Consider the following 25634-nt stretch of genomic DNA (forward strand, 5'->3'; position numbering starts at 1 on the left):
GTATTAAAGATTATAGACTGACATGGAAAGTAGGATCCGGTGAGAGGGTCAGATATATTCTCACTGATTTCTTTTGTTGAGAGGTAGAATATGAATAGCCACATATTTAAACACACATTGGTTAAAAATGTCACAAAGAGAAAATACATCTATAAAGATTTATTACCACCTTTTAGTTAATTTGTCAAGATTAACAGTACCCAGCCAGATTCTTAACCAACCAGACTCTTACCCAATAATTTATTTATATTCTATATTTAAGGTTTAAATTGAAATAAAATCCATTTATCTCTTATGGTGGCTTCCACAATCCAAAGAATGAAGAGGTGTAAAAGAACATCTGTATTTACTCATTTTTTCTGTAAATTACTTGATTTCATTCCAGGTGTTGGTGAGGAATATGTCCTCAGTACAAAAAACAATATCACAACTGGCACTAACTGGAAAATACTTGGGCAGTCAGCAGAGGCTCAAAGCACCGAGTGGGCATGGAACCAAACTTATTTATAATGGTGGTTGTTAAAAGACTTGCAGATCACAGCCTCACAGGAATATCTGAGATGCCTGTTATTTCCTCTAATTTAAGTGCTGCGGTTATTGCTTCTTGTATCAGATGGTGCCATAACTGTGGAATCTTTGATATCTCTATATGGTGCACATACCATGTTAGGAGCACCATTTCCGATTTTGTTCGGGGTGGAAAGGCAACTTTAACTATGATCCCAGGGGCTACTTAGGCACCTGAAAACTCCCCCTTCCCCCCCAGTTAATAACTTAGAAATTAGCTGACAGGAGCCCTGTATCTAATTCCTATATAAAGAAAAAAAAATACATACAAACACCAATTAAAGCCACATTTAAGTTTATATTTAAATTTAGAACAATGATGAGTTAATATAGCAAGATATTCCCAATCCCAAAATTGGAATAGATCATTTAACTTTTGGAAACACCCTACTAGGGCAAGTCCCCGTGAGTTTATACTGCACCTATCTGGGATTCTAGGGGTATTACGGTAGTACAAATAATAATGGACTAGAAACTGAGTTTAAATGGGAGTGAAACTGACATTTTCAAGTTACTTTCTCTTCTGTTTAAAGGCTATTTACTTTCCAGAAGGCTCTTAAACACACTACAGTGATTGAGTTGAAGTTGGGTCTGTGGATAAGGGGAAAGCAGTGGATGTGTTATATTCCTTGACTTTAGCAAAGCTTTTGATATGGTCTCCCACAGTATTCTTGCCAGCAAGTTAAAGTAGTATAGGTTGGATGAATGGACTATAAGATGGATAGAAAGCTGGCTAGATCATCGGACTCAACGGGTATTGATCAACGGCTCCATGTCTAGTTGGCAGCCGGTTTCAAGCGGAGTGCCCCAAGGGTCGGTCCTGGGGCCGGTTTTGTTCAATATCTTCATTAATGATCTTGAGGATGGCGTGGACTGCACTTTCAGCAAGTTTGCAGACGACACTAAACTGGGAGGAGTGGTAGATATGCTGGAGGGTAGGGATAGGATACAGAGGGACCTAGACAAATTAGAGGATTGGGCCAAAAGAAACCTGAGGAGGTTCAACAAGGACAAGTGCAGAGTCCTGCACTTAGGATGGAAGAATCCCATTCACTGTTACAGACTAGGGACTGAATGGCTAGGAAACAGTTCTGCAGAAAAGCACCTAGGGGTTACAGTGGATGAGAAGCTGGATATGAGTCAACAGTGTGCCCTTGTTGCCAAGAAGGCTAACGGCATTTTGGGCTGTGTAAGTAGGGGCATTGCCAGCAGATCGAGGGACGTGATCATTCCCCTCTATTCTACATTGGTGAGGCCTCATCTGGAGTACTGTGTCCAGTTTTGGGCAAGAAGGATCTGGAAAAATTGGAAAGAGTCCAGCGGAGGGCAACAAAAATGATTAGGGGGTTGGAGCACATGACTTATGAGGAGAGGCTGAGGGAACTGGAATTGTTTAGTCTGCAGAAGAGAAGAATGAGGGGAGATTTGATAGCTGCTTTCAACTAGCTGAAAGGGAGTTACAAAGAGGATGGATCTAGACTGTTCTCAGTGGTACCTGATGACAGAACAAGGAATAATGGTCTCAAGTTGCAGTTGGGGCGGTTTAGGTTGGATATTAGGAAAAACTTTTTCACTAGGACGGTGGTGAAGCACTGGAATGGGTTACCTAGGGAGGTGATGGAATCTCCTTCCTTGGAGGTTTTTAAGGTCAGGCTTGCCAAAGCCCTGGCTGGGATGATTTAGTTGGGAATTGGTCCTGCTTTGAGCAGGGGGTTGGACTAGATGACCTCCTGAGGTCCCTTCCAACCCTGATATTCTATGATTCTCACAGGAGAATATTTAAAACCAAACACCAAGAAAACTCCACATTTTAAGGTTGAGAAAAAATTGAGTTTTGTTTATTATTTAGAGTTTGTAGATATCTTTTTAAAATTCCAGTCTGTGTTTAGACGCTGTGCCTCAGTTCTCATTGCTGTAAAATGGGAATAATAATACATGCCTGCCTGCCATATGGAATTATAAGGATTAGATTGAGATCTGGGGGATAGGAACTGGGCATTCTTAATGGTTTGTATGGTGCTTAGCACAATGGGGGACTCCTCCTGATTTAAGGACTTTGGTCTCTAGTGTAACATTAGTCAGCTGTTGAGATGCCTGCTGGTGGTAGCTGAAGGGGACTGTGACGGGTTGAATCACAGAAACCCCCTGGGAACTGCCAGCTGATGTGCCAAGAATACTTCTGTCCCTGCTTTCCCTGCCAGCTTGAGACTCCAGCACCCTGTCTTGTTGAGCTAGACATGCCAGTCTGCTCCAACACAGACCCAGGGTCTGAACCACATGCCCCAAAGCTGCAGACTTGACTGAAAGCCGCTTACAGAAGTGTTCCTGTCTTTAACACTCCGATGCCCAACTCCCAATGGGGTCTAAACCCCAAATAAATCCATTTTACCCTGTATAAAGCTTATACTCCTCCCCCCCCCGCCCCCCCCCGGTATTAATACATAGTCTGGGTTAATTAATAAGTAAAAAGTGATTTTATTAAATACAGAAAGTAGGATTTAAGTGGTTCCAAGTAGTAACAGACAGAACAAAGTGAATTACCAAGTAAAATAAAATAAAACACGCAAATCTAAGCCTAATACAGTAATAAAACTGAATACAGATAAAATCTCACGCTCAGAGATGTTTCAATAAGTTTCTTTCACAGACTGGACACCTTCCTAGTCTGGGCACAATCCTTTCCCCTGGTACAGCCCTTGTTCCAACTCAGGTGGTAGCTAGGGGATTTCTCATGATGGTTTCCCCACTTTGTTCTGTTCCACCCACTTATATATCTTTTGCATAAGGCGGGAACCCTTTGTCCCTCTGGGTTTCCACCCCCCCTCACTGGAAAAGCACCAGGTTAAAGATGGATTCCAGTTCAGGTGACATGATCACATGTCACTGCAAGACTTCATTGCCCACTTGCCAGCACACACATATACAGGTCCTTGTTAATGGGAGTCATCAAGATTCCAAACCATCATTAATGGCCCACACTTTACATAATTACAATAGGCCCTCAGAGTTATGTTTTATATTTCTAGTTTTAAATACAAGAGTGGTACATTTCTACAGATAGGATGATCACACTCAGTAGATTATGAGCTTTGTAATGATACCTTACAAGAGACCTTTTGCACGAAGCATATCCCAGTTGCATTATATTCACTTATCATCAAATCTTTATAAAACTATCCCAGTTACATTATATTCACTTATTATCATGTTTTTATAAAACCATATAGACTGCACAACGTCACCGTGATAACTTAATACTACACTAGGGACTAACCTTAACTCCTTTTCCTAGTCTAACCAAACCCTCAGTTCTCATCTTTGTTTCTTGACTCTGACTCTTGTTTCACTGGTTCTCCTGTCTCCATAAAGTCTTCCAGGATAAGACAAGGTTGGGCACACTAACCTCCATGCAGGGTTTTTAAGTTTTTGTTTAAATAAAAAATAAAGAAGAAATCCAGGCTTTGTAATATATATCATGAAGCAGCAAAAAAATGACACACAACGTTTAAGTAAAAATTGAGTTCCAGTACATTTGGAGGGTTACCGTAAAAAAGTCTTATTTCAAACCTATACAAAACTATACATCAAACATGTTTTGTATTTCTTTAATTTTTTTGATAGCATACAACTTGATAGTTTTAAGACTCCATTTGTTAAATAAAACAGTATTGCTGCATATTACCTAAAAGCTGCTCTCTAAAATGTACTGTATCTTTTAAATTTAAAAATAGACTGTATTCTAGGAATGCATGATACTGTTACAGTTTTTGCTAGAAACTTTGAATGTCCATCTAAGGCAACCCTGTTTGTATTGTAGAATCTCCCATAGGATTTAAGTGGTTTCTCTCTATTGAAAACAGAAATAATATGAGTAGTGGAGGAGGGACTCAGTGAAAACTTTTGTAAAGTTCATGCCAGTCTGACATAACTGTTTTGCAAATCATCTGGGAAAAAGTCTAATACCGTGTTAGGCCATAATCAGGTCTTGACTGATGGCTAAAACACTTTTCCATAACATAGTTATAGACTCCTGTTTTTTTCTGTTCATATTGGCAAAAAGCTGTTCTAATATAAATTGAATCAAAATCCTATTTCACAGTTGTGTTTCAGAAAATTGAAGCAATAGTCATTTCAGGAATGTAACCCACATATTCCTTTTACTATCTCCTAAGAAAATATCCTGACTTACTGAAACTGAACAGAGATTGGTACCAGTTCAGAGTTTTTGTGACTGCAGTTAGTAAACATATGTTGATGAAATACATTCACATCTAGAGAATTTTGACCCTGATACTCTGCTACCGTAAAAGAGGACTTCATGCAGTTGCAGGACAGGGAGGTGCAAAGGCATCTTAAAAGCTATGCACCAGCTGCCCACACAGCATGAAGGGGACATTTCTGGCTGCCGAAGATCACTGGGATATGGCAGAGGCAGCCCTGTGCCCTGACATCAGCTGCAGGGTTTGGGCTGGTGTAGGAGCTGTTACAGCATTGCTGTGCCACTTGAGGATTCCCATATGCTGGGGGCATTCTTGCTTTAGGGCAGTTTTGCACAATAATGCCAACAGTTGCCCTAATATCCTTGAAGTTTTCCCTCTGCTCAAACTGCCTGTAGCCAGCGTAGTCTCAGCACTTTTTTGAAGTTAGCCCTGCAGTTGCCCAGTTTAGGCTTGAGTGTCAATGCTGACTGCCTTCTTGGAAGTCAGAGATCAGCCTCTTTCCCAGAGTTTATCCCCAGCATAGCAGTCTGTTCCACCAACTTCACTTATTTTGAAAGTATAAGTTTACTTAGCATAGAAAAGAGAAAATAATAAAAAGTTTTAAGCAGAATACAAACATAACTAGTCTAAATATTGCAGATAGTTTAGCAAGCTCAGACCTCGCATTTGGATTGTAATCTATTAGCTAAATAAGATAAAAACTTCACATGATAGACAGTTCAGTATCTGTAGTCAGTGTCCTCTTTTTTTCTTCTCCCCCTCCAACTGAATTCCAGTTGCCTTGTGGAATTTTTTCTAAGAAGTTTAAAATCTGTGGTTAGCATGTTTGGACATTCTCATCTGTTACCTTAAATATAAACACATAACCATATAGTCTCTATTACACCATAGTTAATTAAAATCCTACAAACCTTGTATAACTTCTTCCCAATCTCTATGAATACAAAAAAGGCACCTTCCCATTTCAAAGTGTCCCTTTGAAGTTTAGCCATTTAAATTGAATACATGCCTGCTTCATCCTAAAACTAATGATGGAATCTGTTATCTTTGACATTTTCTTAGAAGTGTCTTTAGCAAGTTAAAATTACTTTTTTACCCTCAGATAACCTTTGTTTACAGGTTTAAGTTTGACAGATAACACAGTACTTTAGAGACAGTACTAACCTTACTAAATGAATAACAAGTGCAATTCATATCAAATAGTCCATGTGCTGCCAGCAAATAATGTTAATAATTTTTACTAGTGGGGAAAAAAAATCTGTAAATCACAGTACAAATAAACTAGATACAACTGAAACAGGATTTATAGAAATCCAAAAGATAAGTAGGTATAATCATTGTCACACCCATTAATGAGTGTCATCTTAAACTTCCAGCACCAGAGCGCCATGGAGAAGTGATATAATTAAGGTAGGTGTGTATATATATGCTCTTTGAATGTCTTTTATAATAGATTACCCACTTGGTAAAATTCTCATCTCTGCACAGGACACGGATAAATTTTAGGAATGTCATTTTATATTAATATTAAAAAAGGCATTTTCAAATTTTGGACATATTGTTTGCCTTGGGTTTTCTGAGAGCTCTTAAGTTACTGTGATATGCATTAAAATTTTAGCACAGGTAAATCTACCAAGTTCACTTAAGAAAACCCCCACATCCATCTCTTTCCCTTTTTTTAGTATAACTCATAAATGAAAATGTTCATAATAAATAAAATGCACTCTAACTAGCACCAGCACTGTCAGATTCTGTACTGTAAAACAACGAGGACTCCTTGTGGCACCTTACAGACTAACAAATTACTTGGGCATAAGCTTTTGTGGGCTATAACCCACTTCATCAGATGCATGGAGTGAAAATACAGTAGGCCTCATTAGCACTGACCCCCCACTTGGTAAGACAACTCCCATCTTTTCATGTGCTGTATATTTATACCTGCCTACTGTATTTTCACTCCATGCATCTGATGAAGTGGGTTATAGCCCACGAAAGCTTATGCCCAAGTAATTTGTTACTCTAAGGTGCCACAAGGACTCCTCGTTTGCTGATACAGACTAACACGGCTACCCCTCTGAAACCTGTACTAGGGTGTGTGCTCTATTGCCATTTTCTGACTCCAGTGTCTTTGCCATCATCAGGTGACCTATTTAGGCTAAGGCAACAAGGAGGAAGAGAAAACACACTGAGAAGAGGACAAGAAGAAAAGACACAGAGTAAGGAATGTAAATAAGCACTAAAACTCAAGCAACTCTTCTCTACTGGTTGACTTCCTAAAGTCTGTTCAAAATATTGATCTGTATTCTTACTCATTGTACTATGGATAAAGCAGATCTGAATTCTGTGACAGGGCTCATGGTTCATTCCTGCGCCTAGTTTAGTCATTCACAATCAGGTTGTTAAACCCGGTATAATTGAAAGGTATGCATACAGGTTTTTTTTTTTTTTTTTTTTTCCAGTTAATTGTAAGGCATCTGCTATTTATTTACAGTTCTGTTAATCTAAATACATGGCAATTACTTACATTTGAGCATGCAGAAAAAAGCCTGCACACATACTGTTCACTATATTAAACTAATATCTTGTGCTATCTTCTCCAGTCTGAGGACTCTCCTCCCAAATTCTGGGTTGTCCAGACACTGGTGTGTGTTAGAGTAGCCTGTAAACTGCTTTAATCTGTCTGTTGCCAGTGACCCTCTGGGCCCTTACAGTAGCCAGGATTTTGCCAAATAAAGGAATATTCCTGGTCCTTGCAGCACTTTTTTCCTCACCAGAGCCCCTCTAGCTGGAATTAAGGGTGACCTAGGAGCTCCGTGATCAAGAGATCTTTCAGTGGCCAGTTAAGTTGGACTCAGGATTGTTTTGTGCACCCAAAGTGGTGCAGAGCAGCTCCAATATAGTAGTGAATCAGGCCACTTTTCATGAGTGACATTCCGTTGCATTGTCAACAATGTACTTAGAGTAACTTTTGTAAAGGAAAACCAACAGTCTGTCAGTTTTATTGTGGGCTAAATAGTTTTGTTTGTTGTGGATGGAGTTTTTAGAAGTGTTTGATAACGTTACTGAAACTGAAAACTTAGGAGATGTACTATTATAGGAAATGTATTTATGCCACTGTAGCTCTTTATAGTTTCTGTGAATGAATCTATGCCAGGGTTAGGTCCTAAATACTTAAGATTTGTAGCCAATAAAACATTTCCAGTCACTGACATAGTGTTGGATCCTGTGGTCAGCAGCCTATTTGTTTACCTTCATCTTACAAAGAAAAATTCATGTAACTCTTGGGGAAAGCAAAAGTTCTTCTACCAAAACTTCCTCACTGCTGTGTCCAAATTAAAATATTTAATAAGCTCAGCAATGTAAACAATGGAAAACATAGGCAAGTTGTATTATATGGGGACAGCTTTATCCTTTATTTCCAAATAAGAAACTTATGGCATGGTGGCTGTCATGGTTACAGGGATAACTGCACTTTTGACCACTGTCTGGTCTGAGTGTTACCCCCTCAGGTCCTGAGCCTGAGGTGTTTACTTCCCCTGGGGTGGTGATTCTCCCACATTTAGAGTGGGTCATGGGCTACATTGGATCAAGTATGCTTATGCCAGCAGGTCCAACTACATTCAGCACCTGCTGGTCTTCCTTTGGGAGCTTGTTACCAGTGGCAAATACAATGACCAGACAGCCTTCTGAAAACAAAAGTATTTTTTAATCTTAACAGTTAGCAACAAAGTAAAACATAAGAGAGAGAGAGGATTTTTAAACAACAAAAGGCCTACATGCTGTCTGTCTTATCTAAGCCCTTCCACCCTGCCAGAGGAGCCTAGAAAGGCTTAGCTTTGTCAGACACCATGTCAGGTGTCAGTCTGTTTCCCATAAACAACTTCCCGATAACCACCTGACTGTTGGCCAGAGAGTCCTTTTAGCCAGCCAGAAGTTGTCTTCTCACATTCCTGTGCTTGGACTCTGCTGCTCAAAACCTATTTGGTGGGCTCCATTGAGGTCAAGCCCACTTCTTTAGTCATTGTTTTGCCTTCCTGCTTGTTTTATTTTAACAGCCTGCTATTAAACTAAACCAACATCCATACAGTAAACTTCCCTGACAACAATCAAACATATAGCACACAATACAGTATTCAAATATTATTATAGAGCAGCCCCATGTCCTTCAGAGGGTCTGTATCTGAAAATAGGTACCCTCCATTCATTAGTGCCAACTATTAAGTCATAATGTCAGTGTCCTTTCTTATCTTCATATTTGAGTGTGACTCACTGATAGAAAATCAATGACTGTTAAGCAGTGCTAATTGTTGTTTGTATCTATTTGCCATGATTACCACTTTGTCTTAGAAATGATCTGTTAATTGGGAACATTTGTGATATTTTGGCAGACTTTGTTGTATAACAGAAACTGAAAAGTGACACTTTTTTGTTCTACTGTGTGCCTAACAAGAATACACATCAATCTGTAGCTTTAATGCATGTCAACAGGGATTGTACTAAATCATGAGAAAACTATAAAGCAGTTCAGTCTGCTTCACAAACTTCTTGTAAATAATTGTCTTTGTAACTGATTCATGTTTTAAATTAATGCTGTGTTTTTGTAGCTGTGTTGGTCCCAGGATATTAAACACACAATGTGGGTGAAGTGATATCTCTTACTGAACCAATTCTGTTGATGAGAGAGACAGAAGTTGGTCCAATAAAAGATATTACCTTACCCACCTTGTCTTTTTAAATGAATACTGTCAATCTTCTTTAGTCTGAGTAAGTGCTCTAATTTTTTTCTTTATCTCTGAAAGTGAGGTTTCTCCATCAGCGCATGCAATGTTAATTATCAATATGTGTAACAGCAAAAGAACTTTCCCCTGGCTATCATCTCAAATGCCCCATAGGTTGCCACTTAAAGTTCAGGAATGAGGCACATTGGTGAGTTATTGTAGCCTTATTGCCAACCCCAAATGTTCAAAAATCATGAGTTAGGCTCACCAAAAATCATGAGATTATGTAAAAATAATAGATGGTTTTTTATTTGCCTTCCGCTTTTTGAGCCTTCAGGGTGCATTGGAGGTGACATTTTGAAGCTTTCTCCACAGCCATGGGGGCTAGAAACTTACTTTTTCTTTAAGAATGAAGGCTGAAATCATCACATATCCCTTGATTCCACGAGCTGGGGCTTTAAGGAGAACAATTATCATGAGACTCATGAGAGTTGGCAACACTGTATATAGGGAAGTTTACGCTGCTGACTGTGCTCTACTTGATCCATAGGTGGCAGATGTAGCCCAGACATCTCAGACCTACAAGAGAAACACATTTTTTTTTGTCAATTCTAAATAAAATTAAGTCTTTTAAAAAATGTTTTATTTATAGTTTTCAAGAACTAAGTTCCAAAAGTAACTTTTATCTGAGCTCGACTACTACTTGGGATTAAATCCAAATAATTAATAGATTTTTCATTATTAGTGTAAATAAGATTTCTTGCTTCACTCAGATTTAACTCAGACTACCAAAATAATCTTAAAACTACTAAAAGAGACACTCAAATTGAGAAATCCCTGGCCTACTTTTTCCCCCCCTGAGGTATGCAGATTTCACTCTGTTTTCATGAACAGCTCTACAGCATACTAAAATGTATGCAGAAGGAATTTAAATAGTGCCAGTATATTAATTTCAGGATTTCAGGATATTGTGAGAATAGGTAGTGTACATATGTGACAGTATTTTTAATATTAAAATTACTGGATGAAAATGTAGACTCTAGAGTGAAGGTTGTTTTGTACTTACACAGCCAAACTAAACAGTTCATTGTTTTGAATATGAAGATGCACAATTGTAGAGTATCCCAAAAACTTTAAAAAATTGAGATTTTGTTCTGATGAGAGTACATTTTAGTAATTGTCGCTTAACACTGTGAGTAAATATGCTCAAAAGAGTGAAAATGTTTAATATATATGCTATTGTTTACTTAATTTAACAATAGTTGCTATTTTGATTCCATTAGAAATATGCAAAAATGTTATTTCCAGTACATTCAACATGTAAAATCTTATTAGTTGAGATTATCTAGTAATTATTAAACATGAATTTCTACTTATGTACATATGGCTAATGTTTGTGGGAAGTAAAATGTGTATTGCCACTTCAGCAAAAGAATTTGGTGAATGTGTGATTTATTGTATATAACAAACACTACTAACAGCATTTTTCAGTGGTACAAACATTGTCATCATAAAAAAAAACAAATAAGCCTAAACTTTTTGAAGTCAGTTTTTCTTAATCTTGCACATCAACTGTATTTTTAACAATATGGTTTGTATAAGATTTTTGTACTACCAAAGTAGTAAAAATATAAATAATAAACTGATTCTTAAACTTGTGTTCCTGTTTTAAAAAAGCTTAATTCTTAAAAATATATACATGCTGTGCATTTGTAGCTATTGTGTTTGCACTATAATAAAATTGTCAAGGTCTGTGGGGTGGCAAGGAATTTATGCCACACTTTCACTTTTGCAAGAGATGCTTAACTTCCAGTGAAAGACCTCCTGTAGATCCTTTTTTGAAATATATTTAACGTAGGAAGACAGATGACATAGTGCTTTAAACCTAAGATTTGAAGAATCGGTGCCAAATATATTAGGTGTGCACAATTCTCAATTTACTTTTCACGTGCAATTTTTCTTGCCGTGTTTACAAATGACAGGAAGCTATTTGCATTTGTTGCTTCTCAGCCTGGCCTGCAGTGAAGTTGCAATGTTCTTTGTCACATTGCAATCTCCATGACAGCAAGCTGTAATAACTGTTAGGACAACTGTACAACTATGATGACTTCATTGCAGGGTGGATCAGGAGGAGGCCCAAAGCAAATTATTACTGGGGTTAACACATGTTGGGTTATCAATATGCCACCAGGATAGGTATGTCCTGCAACCTTTGCTATTTTATATAAGGGTTTCTACCTGCATCATGAAAACAAGGCCTTTTTCAAGCTATTGTGAAGGGTTTTTTTTTACTTGAGTAGTGCAGTCTATGCTGCAGGATGAGCCATTTTCCTTTTGTCTCAATCTTCTAAATGTTGGAGCACCCTAGAAAGAGCTTAGCCCCAGATGCACAACTGGTCTTTGTGTTGCAATGCCCAACTTTTAGGTACCAAGAAAATCATTGAAATCCACAAAGCCTGAGTTAGGTGCCACAAAAGCAAGCATCCTAGACAGCCCCCTGCTTAAGTGAGCCGATAGGACACATCCCTTCCGTCAGTACTTCTAAGCCCCACCTCTCTCTGGAATTTAGGCCCCCAAATACAAGCTGTAGATGCCTCCCTCTGCTTGGGATTTACAGCAGGGAAACCCTCACCCAGAGATAAGTGACTAAGCCATTCTTTGCAAGAAATGGCTGGAGGAGGTGATGCTGCAAGTGCCTCCTTTATAACTTTTAGCCTGGTGTTTAGAGCCTTCACTGAGGATGTGGGAGACGCAGGTTCAGTTCCCTCCTCTGTCTGAATGGGGGGGAGGAGAGAGGATTTAAACAAGATTTTCCCCACCCCCCTTTCAGGTAAGTGCCCTACCCACTGGGCTATGGGATATTTTGATGTGGGTCTCTCCCCATCTCTCTTGTTGAAGATGTTCCATTCTGGATAAATAATCATTGGAGCAGGGGGACTGGACTCTGGGTATGTCACCTCCCAAGTGGGAATAAATTGTGATGCTGTCTAAACAGGTTTCCAGTTATGTCATGCAGACAGACTAGCTCAGAATAGAGCAATAAGGCAATTCACTTGTGTATGAATATCAAAGGAGGGTGGAGTATCAATATTCAGGCCAATTCATTGGTTCTGATAGAAATCGAGAGAGACGTTGATTATATTGTTTTCATCTGTCTGTGGCCTATACTTAATTAGCCTTAGATTTAAATGTGTGTTAGCATTTAAATAAAAGTGAATTTACTTGATGTGTAAGCTGCATGAAAACTAATAAAGAATTGTTTCTGGTTGTCACTTTGTGTTTACATTATGTTTACCCATTGGAGATTGGAGTGTTGGTTATGTTAATTAAGGAACATGTTTACCTTAATGCGTCGTGGGTTGTTCTGTGTTCAGCAATGGGGATACGGACCCATGCTGTGATGGTAACGCTTTCCAGACTGTTTTCAGCTATAAGAAGGGACCCTGGGAGTGATTCTGCATCTCTCATCTATTTGGATGCTGTCCGGAGGTGTTCCAAATACAAGATAGAGGTCCGCAAAGCCATTTTGGGCAGCCCTGAGAGACTTATGGGAAACTAGCAGCTACCACATTGCTCCCATCATTTGGACTTACAAACTCTGACTTCTACCTTTTTTAACCTCTCAATATCTCTCATTTCTTTTTTTACCAACGGATTGGCTATAGTGTTGTTTTTGGTGAGATCCAGAGCATCTGTTACATGGGGTAAATGACTGACCCTTTGGTGTTGGGAGTAACCTAATGTGTGGTGATTTTTGGTTTTAATAACCTTTCTTCACAAAAGTCCAGTTTGTCTGAGTGGCAAGATGCGCTGGAGATTCTAAGGGGACCATGTGTAGCTCCATGGTAAGGCTAATATAGTAATTCAGGAGTGCACACTTGTTACTGGTTTGGTAAAATCTAGTTATAGAATATACCACCAGTTTGGGTGTGTTCACTGTTTTCTGACAGTCTGACCTGAGTTTGGGACACTGAGTTGTGAGCCACACTCCAGACACCGTGACATACATATTTATCCAAAATATGTCTCACTTAACTCTTCCTTTCCTTTTTTTTCTTTTTTTTTCTCTCTCTCCTGCTAATGATACCACATCTCAATTGATTGGCCTCTTACAGTTGGTATGGCTACTCCCACCTCTTCATGTTCTCTTTATGTATAAATATCTTCTTTCTGTGTGTTCCATTCTGTGCATCCGATGAAGTAGGCTGTAGCCTATGAAAGCTTATGCTCAAATAAATTCGTTAGTCTCTAAGGTGCCACAAGTACTCCTGTTCTTCCTTTCCTGGTTTTCAGAGGCTTGAGATCTCAGCATTCTGGAAGGGCCTGAGAGAGCTCCAGGCAACTTTTATTTAACTCTATGGTAATTAAACTTTTTGTCAGTGAATCTCTTTTGATTAAAAAAAAAAAGCTTGACTTAATGGTCATTTAGGCTGTTCCTCACCTAGGTTTGCAGTTGATATATTAGTGGGGCTAGGTAATAACAAAAAGACCGAGGTTTTATATAGCACTTTTCATCAGTAGATCTCAAAGTACATTTATATCATTGATCCCCATTTTACAGATGGGAAAGAGGCAGAGAGAGGTGAAGTGACTTGACCAAGTCTCCCAGCAGGCCAGTGGCAGAGCCTTGAATAGGCCCAATGTACGGGTCTCTTTACCAGGCCACATAGTTGCTGCGTGATTGTGCTCCTTCCCACTGCTCTACCTTTGGTTTATAGTGGAATGGGGATAATTGTGCTTAGAAGGTCTAATTGCTAACAGTGCCCATGTGAGAATTCTCAGACATGGCCTATGTGTGGCACAGAATCTAAACACTTTTACCACATGGTGGCTACGGTAACCTTTAAGTGCACGAGAGAAGACGGCTGTGTGTCTTCTACCTTACCACCTTTCCCTACAATAGATAGGCCCCTCTGCCCCCTCCCCCCCCATGCACCAATACTTCCAGCTCAATCTCTTCTTCCCATCCCATTAAGCCATTAGTAAGCACTGTAGAGACTGTTGGCATGTAAGAAGATGCTCTTTGCTGTCTTGTTTCCTCTGTTGCTGTGTCCACATCGCAGGTAGCAGCTTACTTGAGGGCTGCCCACTTCCTTGGTTATGAAGCCTGGGCTAGGTCGGTCATCCCCCCTACCCATCCCGAGCTGGGCCTTACACCCAAACTCCTCTTATCCTTTCCCATCTGTAGTTACCTGTCCCAGCTACCATTTGTATGTGAAATGTATTTTCTTTTCAAAAATAGTTTGGGCACCTTCTCAATTATTTGCTGTTCTCAGATACATTTCTCCAAAATAAAATTAAATAAAAAAATGAAACTTGACAGAAGTGGATTTTACTTAAATATTTACAGTTCCTTCTCAGACTTCTGTGCAGAATAGGTTTCGAACTTCAGAGTTGCTAGACTATGTGAATTGTAGGAAATTCTCCCCCCCCCCCCCCCGGTATGTATCTCGGGAACCCCTTGCTCAAATAAGCCCCATCATGACTGACTTACCCTACCCTACTCTCCCAGGAGGAATGGCAGATTTGAAGACAGACCATGTGAGCACCTGGAGGAGTTGTTCTTTAAACAGGAAGGGCTTCCCAACCTTAACTAAAGCAAAGCTGGTGCTTCTGCTGTAATGTAGTATGAAATCAATCATTGTCAATGGCTTTGCTGATGCAGATCCCCAGCACAGGGTAATGCTGAAAGGGGGACTTTTGAAGGGGGAAGGGGCTTTATCCATCCATCTGAAGCACAGAAGGCTCCAGAGAGCTGAGTGTTCCCATTCCCCCTCCTCTGTGCTGGAGAGCCTGTGATGTGCAACAAGCATGCCCATTCTCAACTCCTCAGGCCAATCTCAGGAATGTGTTTGTGGTGTATTTCTGCAGCATACATGTATTTCTCAGCTCCCTACCCAGCGAGGCAGGGCTTCCCCAGATCCTGGCTCACATAGCGGGTAGGGAGCAGGGTTCAGACCTAGAGGGACAAGGCCCCACTGATACCAGCTTACATTGGTGGGGAGGGGTTTAGATCCCTCCCCACAACTCAGCTCAGAGGAGAGGAGACAAGGAAGGTGATCAAAGCTCCAGATCCTGGTGCGTGTACACACACACAGGTCAGAGAGAGGGGCTGAGATACCCCCAGAGGGTCAAGACCTCCTATTGCCTAGCTCACATAAGGTGGGTAGGTAGGGGAATTTAGTCACCTATAGGGGCAGGGGCCCCAGATCCTGGCACATACACAAAGGTAAGAAAAGGGGCTCAGACCCCCCACCCCCAGAGTTGGCCACACACATGAGGGAAGGCTGTGGGACTGATGACAAGTGCCCCATAACCAATATTTCCCCAGCTACTCACCCCCTTGTCCCTTTCCTAGTGTCCTATCCTTCCTCTCCTGCTCCCTCAGCTGAGCCCCCTCCTACTACCTCTCCCCCTAATTCTCTCTCCCTGTATTCCCCCAACTCCTGTCTTCTAACCCCCCCAAAGTATTTGCATGTCCAATTTTTTTGTTCAAAAACACATTGATTACATTACCCCATAATAGTAACGAAAAGATGCTCTGACTAAGACAGAATTTAGCAACATGCTTTCACCCCTCGTCCAGATTTCTGTCCTGGAGGGGGCTTGGTCTTGAATTGACACTGTGTGTAGTTCATAATCAAAGACTAGGCATATCCCTTTGAGTAATGCAGCTATACTTTTTTCAGCTCCTTTGTCTGTGCATGCTCAGTGTACTCTATTTAGGTCATGAACATTAGGTGTGAGCATAAAATGAAAGCTAAACTGTGGCCAGGGCTGGCTCTAACTTTTTTGCTGCCCCAGGCAAAAAAGAAGAGCGCCGCCCTGTACCACACCCCCCCCCAGCGCCGCGCTGCCCCGCCGAACCCCTGCCCCCCCGAGCGCCGCACCAGGCTGCCCAAACCCCCGTCCACCCAAGCGCCGCCCCACCATAACCCCCCCCCCCCCCCCCCCCGGCGCCGCGCCGCCCAAACCTCTGTCCCCAGCGCCGGGCTGGGCTGCCCAAACCCCCGGAGCTCTGTGCCGGGTCGGGCCGCCCAACCCCCCGCCCCCCAGAGCGCTGCGCCGGGCCGCCCAAACCCCCAAGCGCTGCGCTGGGTCGGGCTGGCCAAACCCCCGCCCCTCCCCCGAGCACCAGGCCGGGCCACCGAAGCCCCCGCCCCCCCAGTGCCGCGCCGCCGAAACACCCTCCCACGCTGCCCGGCCGAAACAGAAACAAAAACAAAAACAAACTCTCGAGCACCGCCCTGCCGAACAAAAAAGCAAAAACACCGCGAGCGCCCCCAGCCACCCCAACATTGGCCGCCCCAAGCATGTGCTTGGTCGACTGGTGCCTGGAGCCGGCCCTGACTGGCAAATTCCATTCTAAAATTGGCTCCCCCAAAGGGGTATTGGGTGTGGCGGGGGGCTTATAGCAACTGAGATTTCTGTGGCAGTGTCAGCTCCATGGTTTGATTCCCAGGTCTGAGCCAAAAACAAAACAAAACCGTGAAATGTGAAACCATATTTCAAGGCAATACATGTGGATTTCAGAGCATTTATAGACCTGGCAATCTGCCCTAATAATGCAAAATAGAACTTACTGAAAGTCTTGTAACATGAATGTTCTTTCCTTTGGAATGTAACCAGAAGTACAAAGAACAAGGGGTTGTTAGTTAATCACTACATCCATGCGCATACATATACTTCCAATATCCATTGTATCTACAATATTGCAAAAATCAGGAGTTGGAACGCTACAGAAAATCCGGAGATTAGCCTACAAGTAGTGAGACTTTAAAAAGGATAAATCATGGTTTTCAGTCTGTCTTCCCCTCTATGCTCTCTCAAGGTGGGTGTGATAATTAATCAAACCCTGTGTCTAGCAGCAGCTGCTGCCCGCATACCCCTAGCCTAGCCTCTATTATCTCTCGCTCCTTGCACCGGGGGGGGGGGGTTACTAGGTATTACACAAACACCCACAGGCAGCGCAGTAATTTTGTCTGCTGCAGTTCCCCCTTCCGCCTCCAGAGGCAACTGTGCTCGAAAGTGGCAGCCTTAGTTGCTCCCAGTGCCTGAAGAGTGCCCCTGCATGCACTGAATGAGGCAGAGGCCCTGGAGCCGATGTAGCACGTGTGGAGCCGCCCTCCCCTCGCAGGCCAGCAGCTGCCACCGCCGCAGCATGAGGAAGGGGGAGTTAGTGGAGGTAGGAGCCTGGGGAGCTCCTCCCTTTTAGGCTGGAGCTGGGGGGGCTAGGGTTGTAGGAGTATGTTGGGGGGGATTGGGGCTGTATGGGAGGGAGAGGAGAGGAGGGATGGGATGGGATGGGGAGTGGAAGGAGGGAAGGAAGTTGGAGTCTGGCTGGGGGAGTTGGAGAGAGCAGTAGGTACACAGGAGAAGTTTCAGCCATTTCATCTCCTGGATGCTTAATTGATTGAATGTCTCCCCTTCACACTTTTCAGTTTATTCTCTCTTGTCTTCAGTATACCTGAATGGTAGTGCCCCATGATAAAATACAGATTTGTTACCTACCACAGTGTTTTGCTCATCCCACTGGGCTGGTAGATTAAATTTGATTTGTTGCAGCTGGATGTAGGTTTCTTTCTGCATAGTTTGCATTTACTTCAGAATGAATTTTGCCTGAGTAAGGATGGTGGAACTAGGACGCAAGTACTATAGTGGGTGAGATTTTCCCTCAATTTGATTATTTTTATGGTTCTGGTAAGAGTAAAATAAGGTCTTGTTCATTAGTAACTGTTTAGTCTGGAAACCAGGGCTCAGAAACAGGGCCACACCCCCATACTGGCACTTCTGTGTCTCCTTCCCTTCAACTCCAGGGACTGATCAGAGTTCCTCATGTTCCTCAGCTACTGCTCCCTCCTGCAAGCACCGGGCTGGGGAGCACAAGCTCAGAGCAGCCAATGTGGAGAGCTGTTGGTGGAGGAGATAATCCAGTTGTGATGGGTCTGGTGGGGACAGGAGTATGTCACTGGGAGGGCTTGTGTGCCTCAGGGAGAGGAGACCAGTCTGTGTGAATAACAGTGTGGGGGCTGGTGAGTGTGTTAGTATGTTTGTGGGTAAAGGGGGGGGGCGCATTGTTGCATAGTGTGTATCAGTTGTGGGAGACCTGCATTGGTTGTGGTTATGATCTGCAGTGTGTGGAGATTTGCATCAATTGTGCTTGCACTGCATAGTGTGGTCTGTGTCAGTTGTGTGTATGGAGGGTCTATCAAGTAATTGGTCTTGGGTAACAGAATCAAAGGGTCTGTGTTTTCCTCAGTGGGTGGGGCTTCAGCAAAGACTGCTGTTTATTTTTTCCAGTCTGATTGTTATTGCTTCAAGTTAGGCACCTAGATAGATAACATGGGAATGAGCATAATAGAAATATTGAGTAGAGAATTCAGTTGTGCTAGTGTTTTGTCATGACAAACTATTAGGACATTCACTGTGTGGTCATGATGTAAATAGCAAATGTCACAAAGGAACAGACAGAACCGCATGAAGTACTGGACTTCAGTATTTTGGTTTGCCATAAAAATGCTTTAAAACCATTAATGGCAACAAAACACGTCAATAAATGAAAACCAAATATAAATATAGTGTTTTCTGCCTCTTTTTTTGAAAATAAATATACCTATCTATTCTATTGATTTAGTTGGGGATTAGGTCCTGCTTTGAGCAGGGGGTTGGACTAGATGACCTCCTGAGGTGCCTTCCAACCCTATGATTCTTTGATTCTGAAAACTTTAAATGATATTTTTACCTGTGTTAAATGAGCAGGTCAGGCATAGATAAATCTGAAATCTATATGTGCAGACAGCAGAGGGAGCTGTTGCTGATTATTTAAACAAACTTTTTGTAATGCCAACATAATCCTAATTTAACTTGTTAGGTATTAAAACAAGTAAGCAACAAAAACATAGAACCACTCCCCAGTCCTCCTCCTTTCTTCTTTTAAAACAAACACCACACAGACAAACAACAGGATCCATGTCCCTCATGTCAAAACTCTAGTTTTATTCATTATTTTTGTTGCCTGGTCTATTGATTGTGTATTAGTTACCTACCCTTTATAGGCTACAGTATTAATTTGTGTGTCTGGAACAAGGTGGGTGAGGTAATACCTTTTATTGGACCAATTTCTGTTGGTGAGAGAGATGAGATTTCGAGCTCACACAGCGCTTCCTCGGGTTTAGGAAAGATACTCAGGAGTGTCACAGCTAAATACAAGGTGGAACAGAATGTTTAGCATAATGTATGTTGTGAGACCACTCAAGGTGCAGTGGGCAGTTAACACCTCTGTAGTCATGGGATAAATTAGTAGGTTAGTTAGGTGATTGTTGTAAAGAGTCACAAATCCAGTGTCCTTATTATGACCATGATTTTTAAAGATTTTCATGCAACAGCTTTTGTTAGCTTTGTTTTTGTTATGTTCATTTAGGTTTGTTTTTAGTACAGTCCTTTTTTGACTCACACAGACTGGATGTTTGTCACATTAACATCTCATCCTAAATACAAAGCCAGCCAACCTAGTTGGGCAGTAATTTTATCTTTTTGTTTTGTATCTAAACCAGTGGTTCCCAAACTGGGGTTCGCAAAATGTTACAGGGGGTTCTCGGGGAAAAAATTCTCTAATGGCGGTCAGAGCCATCCCTAGGGATCCTGGGCAGCATGGGGCGGCAGCCCAGAGCCCCTGGACTTCCAAGAGCTAAGCAGATTAAAGCAAGCATAGCTATCACACTGAGGAGATTTAAACTTCAAGACTCCTTATAAGAAATGGAAAGGGAGGTGGATATTTTTTGCTGTTTTTAAAATTAAATAGGGAGCTAGTATTGTTTTTAAAATTGTTCATAATTTTAAGCTTTGTTGTAACGTGCATTGTTTGCCTGGACTGCTCAAGACCTGAATGCTTGTGTAGGAGGAACTCTTTGAATTGGCTTCTTAAATGCCTTCATGCTGTTTCACATCTGATACTCCTTGATGAAACATAGGATCCTTGTCTTATAACAGGCTTATTCAAAGTGATACAAGCGACGAAAGTGAGATCTTGGAAGAGTATTGCCATTTTCATAATGTAATAAAAATACTGTAATGATAAATAATAATTAATAACAAATAGTGTGTAATAAACATGTCATAAAAACAAATTTTATATTTCCAAGATCACTGCTTTTATACTCAGGTAAAGGAGAAAATCCCTGGAAATATTCATTTTTATGAGGGGGTTTGCGAGACTTGACATTTTAGTGAAAGGGGTTCACAGGTTGTTAAAGTTTGGGAATCACTGATCTAAACATATCTGCACAAGTAGGGGATTTTGTCAGTAAAAATTAACTAGAACCCAAAAAGCCAGTGGTATTGTTTTGACAAAATATGCAATTTATTATTAGATTGTTAACCTTCAAGTGTCACTGTTTCAACTACACTGAAAGGGGGATAGCTCAGTGGTTTGAGTATTGGCCTGCTAAACCCAGGGTTGTGAGTTCAATCTTTGAGAGAGCCATCTGGGGCAAAAATCTGTCTGGGGATTGGTCCTGCTTTGAGCAGGGGGTTGGACTAGATGACCTCCTAAGGTCCGTTCCAACCCTGATATTCTATGATTCTATGAAATGTAGCACTTTAATGTGGGCACCAGCACTGTGAGAGAGCTCTCTCAGCACTGTAAAAAAACCACCCCCATGAGGGGCATAGCTACCAGCGCTGGTGCACTGTCTACACTGCTACTTTACACCACTGAAACTTGCAGCACTCAGGTGTGTTTTTTCACACTCCTGAGCAAGAAAGTTGCAGCGCTGTAAAGTGGCAGTGTAGACAAGGCCTAAGTCTTGGAGATGGTCCTTCTAGGTCAGGGACAGGCAGAATGAGGAAGCTTGTAAAGTGGTTTAGACCACAGTGGTCTTGTGTTATCGATAGAGAATTTCAGTATCCTAGTATTGTCAATCCAGCACCTTTCTCCTACACACCTATGCATTTCTCAGGTTAGCACCACCTTCTGATAGTTTAGTTATCACCTCATGGCTTAGGGGGGAGAAATTCCCCAAATGAGAACTATGATGTCACCCAGTCTTTTTTTCATAGGTTCTTAGAAACTAGAGATGGAAAAGGCCTAATAATATGTAGGTTACCAACAACAGTCTATCCCCAGGCTAAATGCCAATTAAGGAGTGCTCCCTACAGTATATCTTTTAGGGCTTTTAATACATAACTGTTTAGGTTTTTCCAGATGCTTAGCCTATTTTTTTCCTTTGCTAATTTCATCCCATATAATCATATCACCTTTTGTCACCCTAAATTCCTCTTCCTTTTGAGTAGTTACACCTTTCCAACATCTATGGGTAGCTATGGGTAGCTATCATGCACTCTCCTTACCTCCTCTGTAGATGGTATATTCCCATGGATCTTTGAGTTCATGGGACACAGTTCTCTGAGTGAATCTGAAGAGGTGAGGTTGTTGTTGAACTCTTGTAATCTGTACTGTGTTGTTCAGTTCATGAGCAGAGGTTGCACAGTTTTGCTCTTTTCTCCTCTTTTGATTCTTAATGATTATAAAAAAATAAATAAAAACCCTGAACCTAGCATAGATTCTTTCCCTACTTTACAGTAATTCTTCAGTTCTCCATATTGTCAGTTGACATGACCCTTTATTCCACAAGCAATGAGAGGAAAGGAGACTTTCAAGAAATACAAGCTGACTTCTATCAGGAAGCAAAAAAAAAAAAAAAAGAGTCACATGAGGAGTATGGTGTAATTTGTTTGCTCACTGGCAGAGTTCTCTCATATTTGCTCTGTTATACAATATTGATTTTTATAAGTGCTGATGACCAGATGTACAAGTGCTCAGCACCATTGCAGCTCTATTTAATTTCAGTAGGAACTGCAGGCCCCCCAAAAGGGAACCATTGTGATTTAGGCAGACTTCTTGCATAATGCAGGCCATAGGACGTCCCTGAATTAATTTAAAGACTAACAGATTTATTTGGGCATAAGCTTTCCTGGGTAAAAAAAAACTCTTCTTCAGGTGCATCTGAAGAACTGTTTTTTACCCAGGAAAGCTTATGTCCAAATAAATCTGTTGGTCTTTAAGGTGCCACAAGACTCCTTGTTGTGTTTGTGGATAGAGACTAACACGGCTACCCCGATACCTGAATTAATTTGTGTTTCAACTAGAGCCTATCAGGGTGGATAAAAATCTAATATTTAAAAAAAAAATTAAAAACTGTACTATTTATTTAAATACATGGTTTTTAGTTTTAAATTAAATATATTGTTCAGCTAGTTCCATTCCATGATTAGTTCATTCAAAGCTGAGATACTGAATGAGAGTTGAAATAGCAGGAAAGTTTGTTTTTTCTCATTCAATCTCTGAATAAAAACTAGAGCTGTACAGAAAATGGAAATCCCTTCCTGAGGAAAAATTGTGTGTTTTTGAAAAAATATCCCAATTGGGGTGAAAAGTAAAAAATGTGGCATTTTTCACAGGAAAGGATTTCTAGTACAATTCTGTTTTGGGAGAGCCAACATGAATGTTTTGGCTACCCAGCTGCTTGCCTTATCAATTTCACTTTCTCACCGTAGGAAGAAAGAAATACTCAGGATCTTCCAGGCAGGCAGGTGGGGAGCTGTTATTTTGATTTTCCTGATGGAAAAATAATTTTTTTCCCATGAATGCTTCAACTTTATAAAAAGGGCATTTCCTATTGGAAAACTGTTCTGCTGGAAAATTCCTGAGTAGCTCTAATAAACATGAAATGTGAGAGGATGATCTGCTAGTTCTAAAATCTTGAAGAATATGGTAACCAGAAACAATTATTTCTGTTCACTAACTATGGACAATACTCCCTTTGTTTAATAAATCAGTTGGTTTTAAATGCAAAACATGTTTTGATAAACATACTTTTTTCTTATATACCCTGCACATTTAAGATAATTATCATATAAAAACAATTTGTGTGCACAAAAGAGCATGTTAAATTGAATTCCAGTTTCCATTCAAGTGCAGATTGACACAAATCACAAAAAATTAATCATCCCTTTAGCAGATAATAAACCCATCATTCACCATTTTATAACATAATACAAATGTAAAATTAAGAATCTGAATAAATGTATGTTAAGCTATTTAATTGCCTAAATCAATTTGCATAGGTATCTCCTGGTACCAAGGAGAAGTACCAAGCAATGAGAATCAATCTTACCTTTTAGTTATTTTCTTAAGGAAAAGTCAATGATTTGAATCAAAGTTTCTTGCTTGCTGTTTTAAATTATTATTTAAATCTGTGATGTAATCACTTTGATTTAAATCAGCATATCTTTTAGAAAAACATCCAATCTTGGCTTTAAAATTTCCAGTGATAGAGAATTCACCACAAGCCTTGATAACTTGTTCCAGTGATTAATTACCCTCACAGTTAAAAATGTATGCCTTATTTCCAGTCTGATTTGTGTAGCTTCACCTTCGAACTATTGTAGGAGCTGGATTTTATAATGTACTATGAGAATTAATGTATGATTTAATTTCATCGTGTCAGCCACCCCTTTTGAATAGCAGAAAGGAATGACAGACCAGAACAATCCTTATGAGTGATTATGGTCACCCTTCTGTTTTAGAATAAGTTATAAAGCTACTATGGTTTCCTATATGTATTACAAATTAGGAAGTAAGAGACAGGATTTTCTATTATATCTATGTTAAGAAGATTAGAGGAGTGTTGAGGGCCTGAAGCCCCAATGTGAATTGTTTTAGTTATAAGATTTAGCAAGGCTTGATTTACAATGTATTCTGCTGAATATACAATACTGCTGTCTGTATACCTTTGAAGGTTTCTGTAAGAGATTGTTTGTGTGAATGAGGCGTGCATGCATCAGAAAAAGATAAGGTGTGAAAGCCATCACAAATGTCCAGATGGTCAAGAAGAAGTGAGAGACTTGGAAAGACCAGGAGACAATCAGAAAACATCCATTGTATCCGATGTTAAACATGTTAGCGGCATTGACGACCTCAGAGGTGAGGCAGGCACCCCTGAAGTTGAGACAACAAATAAGAGATAACGATGGGAAGCCGGACAATAACCATCAAATGATAAAACCACTTAAGGACTAATGATGACAGGATGACATTGCAAAATGCATGGACTCAAATGGAAATTTACAACTATAAAGCTGGGGTGTTTTGCCATGGAACTCTGGGTTCAGTCCTGCAAAGCCTCGGAGCATCGGATCGCGACCGACAGAACCCAGCTCCACACTCATGCTCAATCTAACTGGCCATTAGATTGACTTGAGTTACAACAGACTGGTAACTATGAACATCACTGGCAGTACTATGTGTGTATGTGTGTGTGTCTAAAAAGTGTATGCTAACTGTGGTATTCTCAATAAATGCTGTGTATTTACCTTCCTCTATAAAGATCCCATGTGCTTTGTATGAGCATAACACTATTGGATCTTGCTATACCTTTGTCTTCTAGATTGAAGAGCCCTCTATTATCAAATTTTTGTAATAGACTGTGATCAAGTGACCTCATAACTTTCCCTTTAATAAATTACACAGATTGACCTTGTCTCTCTCTCACTACTAGGTGTGTTTTCAAATTCTTTAATCATTCTCATGGCTCTTCTCTGAACTTTCTTCATTTTTTTCAACATCCTTCCTTCTTTTATTGTGGATGCCAGACTGGGCACAGTATTCCAATAGCAGTTGTGCCAGTGCCAAATGCAGAGATAACATAACTTCCCTACTCCTATTCAGTATTCTTCTATTTATACATCCAAGGATTGCATTAGCCCGTAGAGTCACACTGGGAGCTCATTTTCATCTGATTTTTCCCTACACACCATCCCCCAAGTCGTTTTCAGAATCACAGCTTCCCAGGATAGAGTCTGTCCTCCTGTAATTATGGTCTGTATTCTTTGTTCCTATATGTTTGATTTTACATTAGGCCACATTGAAATGCATAAAGTGTCTATTCCCACTAGCACACTGGTGGACAAGAGGTTCGCTCACACTGACATGAAAGCTAGCAATGGAAGACTACAACTTTTAGAGCTCTGCTTTATAACTGATCCCTCTGAATAGAGGGAGCATAAATGGTATTTACATTACTTGTAGTTCTGATCTTTATTATGTAGCTGCTTCTAATGTGTGTTTGGG

The 25634-nt window shown here is 40.7% G+C and overlaps 1 protein-coding gene and 2 long non-coding RNA genes across 4 annotated transcripts in view; 2 read left to right on the forward strand and 1 right to left on the reverse strand.

Annotated features, from left to right (window-relative positions):
• The window catches only part of RELL1 (RELT like 1), a 42602-nt gene extending 31439 nt beyond the window's left edge, over positions 1–11163 (forward strand). The window contains exons 7-8 of one of the 2 annotated variants that reach the window (XM_008169953.4): positions 6164–6197; positions 6929–11163. The gene's annotated coding sequence lies outside the window, so the exon portion shown is untranslated. The remainder of the gene's footprint in view (positions 1–6163; positions 6198–6928) is intronic. The other variant, XM_042843443.2, reaches the window with a different exon arrangement.
• On the reverse strand, positions 9845–21991 carry LOC135983740 (uncharacterized). The gene is made up of 2 exons (XR_010601512.1): positions 21854–21991; positions 9845–10084 (listed from the first exon to the last, which is right to left on the reverse strand). It is a non-coding gene; the product is annotated as an uncharacterized LOC135983740 (long non-coding RNA).
• LOC135983741 (uncharacterized) overlaps positions 17575–25634 on the forward strand; it is a 164392-nt gene continuing 156332 nt past the window's right edge. Inside the window, exon 1 of the long non-coding RNA XR_010601513.1 lies at positions 17575–17690. This is a non-coding gene — a long non-coding RNA (uncharacterized LOC135983741). The remainder of the gene's footprint in view (positions 17691–25634) is intronic.

This window comes from Chrysemys picta, chromosome 5 (assembly GCF_011386835.1).
Source record: "Chrysemys picta bellii isolate R12L10 chromosome 5, ASM1138683v2, whole genome shotgun sequence".
Lineage (NCBI taxonomy): Eukaryota > Metazoa > Chordata > Testudines > Emydidae > Chrysemys > Chrysemys picta.